Source organism: Danio rerio, chromosome 14 (assembly GCF_049306965.1).
Source record: "Danio rerio strain Tuebingen ecotype United States chromosome 14, GRCz12tu, whole genome shotgun sequence".
NCBI classification, from domain to species: Eukaryota; Metazoa; Chordata; class Actinopteri; order Cypriniformes; family Danionidae; genus Danio; species Danio rerio.
Genome location: NC_133189.1, coordinates 20,915,747 through 20,919,402, shown reverse-complemented (window position 1 = coordinate 20,919,402; position 3,656 = coordinate 20,915,747). Strand labels below are relative to the sequence as shown.

At 31.3% G+C, this 3,656-nt stretch overlaps 1 long non-coding RNA gene across 1 annotated transcript; it reads right to left on the bottom strand.

The window, feature by feature from the left end:
- Positions 1 to 524: 524 nt before the first annotated feature.
- LOC141377642 (uncharacterized) lies at positions 525 to 3,264 on the bottom strand. The gene is made up of 6 exons (XR_012390086.1): positions 3,191 to 3,264; positions 1,544 to 1,601; positions 1,361 to 1,454; positions 1,080 to 1,237; positions 892 to 987; positions 525 to 717 (listed from the first exon to the last, which is right to left on the bottom strand). It is a non-coding gene; the product is annotated as an uncharacterized lncRNA (long non-coding RNA).
- Positions 3,265 to 3,656: the final 392 nt, after the last annotated feature.

The following is a 3,656-nucleotide window of genomic DNA, read 5'->3' as shown; positions in this document are numbered from 1 at the left end:
ATATATATATATATATATATATATATATATATATATATATATATATATATATATATATATATATATATATATATATATATATATATATATATATATATTCAGTCTTGGTTGAACTATGATTCTGTCATTTACTTATTCCAAACCTGTTTGAGTTTCTTTCTTCTGTTGAACACTTAAAAGGTTATTTTTGACCAAAAAAAAAAAAAAAGCTGAGACCTGTATTTGTTTTCCTATTAGAAAGTCAGTGGTTACAGGTTGTCAGCTTTACTTAACTTTTGTGTTCAACAGAAGCAAGAAATTCAAGCAGGTTTGGGACAAGTGAAGAGTTAGTAAATGACAGAATTTTACATTTGGACAAACTATCCCTATATATAATAAAATGCATATTTACCAATTAAAGGTAAATAAATGTTTTGAAGTTACTACCCCAGAGACAGTCTTTATTAAGTTAAAAAAAAAAAGCTCTACATCAACTCATTCTTTAAGGTTTCCATGCTACGAGACTTTTTATTTTCCATCATCCATGCCAAGCAAAACTTTTTGCACAAGTTCAAAGTCCTTTACTATATATTATGTGAAGAGCATACATTAATCCATACAAGACAAGAAAGGTCTGGAAGTGTGCTGTGGGTGGTGTCCAATTCATTCTTCAGGACAACAGAGACCCTCAGTGAATGCAGGGCCAATAAAGCATCTTCAGTCAGCAGGATTATCAATCTAAAAATATAATTCAAGGATATTAATGTAAGGACAGTATCACAATGACTGAGCCAATATTATATGATTCATCAACTATTCGTGATTACAAATATGTTATTAAGTAAAAGTTTTCAAAACTTTCATCTTTTCATTAAACATGCCTAATTGTGAAAAGAATGAATGAAGTCTTACCAGGGTGTTCCTAAAGAATCTTAAGTCACGCTCACGCAGCAAGACCAAAAGACCTCTGATAACAGTAGTCCGTCATGAACTGACATCATGCAGTTCCTGGAAATCAAGAATCAATTTAAAAAAAAAAAATAAAATAAAAAATCAAATTATATTTTAATGTATACTTTAACACGTGACCCCAAACATACCTGCTCATCATAAACCTTTAAAAGATTAGCCAGGGAATCTGCTGTCTTGCCAGTTTTGGATGCTGTTTGCCTTAAAATTGTCATCAAATGAAATAGGTGGTGGTCCAGTTGTGCAAAGAATTTGTGGGGAAAATTTTCATTTGTAATATATTGGTACTCTGCAAACAGCAAAAAGAAACAAGAGAGAATTTCATAAAACAAACCCACACCACAAAATATACAATTCTAGAAAAAATGTATTAATATTATTATTATGTTTCATTTACTTATCTATTTTTTACCTCAGATGATAATCAGGTGTTGATCAGATGTTGAAAGCAGGATCTTCATGTTGTAAACTGAACTCAAGGTCTAGCTGAAGTTTCACTTTCCTTGCTGCAAAAGTATCATTGATAAATACACTGTAATATTTATTTGATCTGGATATGCCAGGCATAGTAGTACAAAATAAATATTTTACCCACCTTTCACATGCCTCCATTTAAGAACCTATCTGTAGTCAGTAACACCTGACCTTCAATTCTGTATGTACACAAAGTCACAGTGTCATTTAGCTGAGAGTGGAAGTAGTACAATTGCCTGATGTCTAACGTTAACCTCCAAAACGGTTAGCAATAAAGCTGATCATCATGTTAGTTGCTTTAATTCGATGAACACAGATTTAATTTAAACAGTATTGAAATTTCTAAAACTGAATAGGATGACAAAGAAATTTAAGGCCTGATTTTAAAAGCTAAAAATAACAAAACTTACCTTATTGTCTAATGATGTAAAAATATATAGACTAAAATATTTATATTTTTAAGATATAAATATATTTTAAGCTACAAAATTTGCACATCAGAAAACTGTCTTCTTTACCACGTCTTGAATATTTTGTTTTGTTATTATTTTATTTAATAACATAATTTTGTATTAATGTGTTATATATATGCATACTTTGTTTTTTAGGCTGTTTATATTCTCTCCAGAGTAGACATTTTAAAAAATAGATTGAAAAAAAAAAAACTTTTATCATACCTTTAAAATACATTTGACCTAAATGACATTTAAACTCACTTAACTGATCGCATTAATCAGGTAATCATTGATATGCAGAGATGTTGTCTTAAGCGCGAGGAAATATTAAGTGTTGATCAGTGCTGGTGATTGAGGTAAAGTTAGTTTTATATTTACACATTCAGACTTTCTCCTTAATAATATAATTTCAGAAAGGTAATTTTTGCATATTCTTAATGGTGAAATCATATTAGCAGCCAATGACTTTCAAAGTACAACATTGTTCAGTCAAAAAAAATAGTGCATTTAGTGTAATGTTGTTTTCATGTCATACTTGCATGTGATTTCAGAACGAATAGACAAAGAACCATGGTAAACAATTTATGGAGCGAGTCACAAGTTGTTACTAAATGAATGTATGAATATAAAACCAACTTTACCTCAATGTGGTAGTGTAAAATGAAGCTCTGCTCTGTACCTGCTCAGGTGAGGAGCGCAGCTTAAATGTTCTCCGTCAGGCTATCCTCATACATGGATCAGCAAGCAACAAGCTGCGTGTGACAGAGTTAAGTTTTGAGACTACGTTTTTGCGCGTCATCAGAAAATACCGTTAAGTGTTTAGGCGGAGACCATTTGAGTTATGATTAACGTTACGTTTCTTGCGCCTTTCGTTTCCGAAGTGCCTACAGATCGCGAAGATAATACTACATTCACATACTGGATGGAGTTCAGCGCAGCGCCATGACATGCGGTTGTGAGAGCGCACGTCTCCATGACAACTTCAGCACAGGCTGAGAAAAGGCATACTCGCGCCAAGATTTAAATTTTTTTGAAAAATGTAATCTGCCGATTTTAAATATTTTTGTCTTTATCACACTCTGTTAAAATTCAGAGTTAACACATTACAACTAACGCTAACATTGCACTGATTCTAACTTTTTAAACAGTAATGTTAACGTTAGTTAGCAACAAGTGAGGCTAAACATGTTTTCTGTAATGTACGACATGTAAACGCACCCTGATTAACTCTACATTACATTGAACTGTTACTGTGATTATATTAATTAAAACATACATTTAATATTTCTTGGATTTGTAAATATTTTACTTACTGTAGTGTGAAGCGAGGCCGATCCGCCATGTTGAAAAAAACGAATGAAGCATGAGCACGTACGTGAACCTGGATGACGTCAGACGCAAAATCACTAGGCTGACAGAATTTGAGTTAATGAAACTTTAAAGAGACATTTTGTATAGATTAAACCCAGCAGAATTGTTCACCTTACTTGAAAGATTAAATTTTTTCAAACTCAAAAATAAGAAAAAGTTCTAAATACTCATCAAGGTTAATTAAGATAAACGAATTTTAATGATTTAAGTTAATAGAACTCAACTCAATTAATTAGTTACAGCATTAGGGTTTACAGTGTGTGAAACATCAGTATCTGTGCATTGTCCATTAATATAAAAAGCTTATCAGATCTATATGCATTATGAAGTAACACAAATAGAGTATAGTTTTATACATTATATTTATCTTTTAAAAATAGCTAAAATTAGCAAATAAAACACAATTTA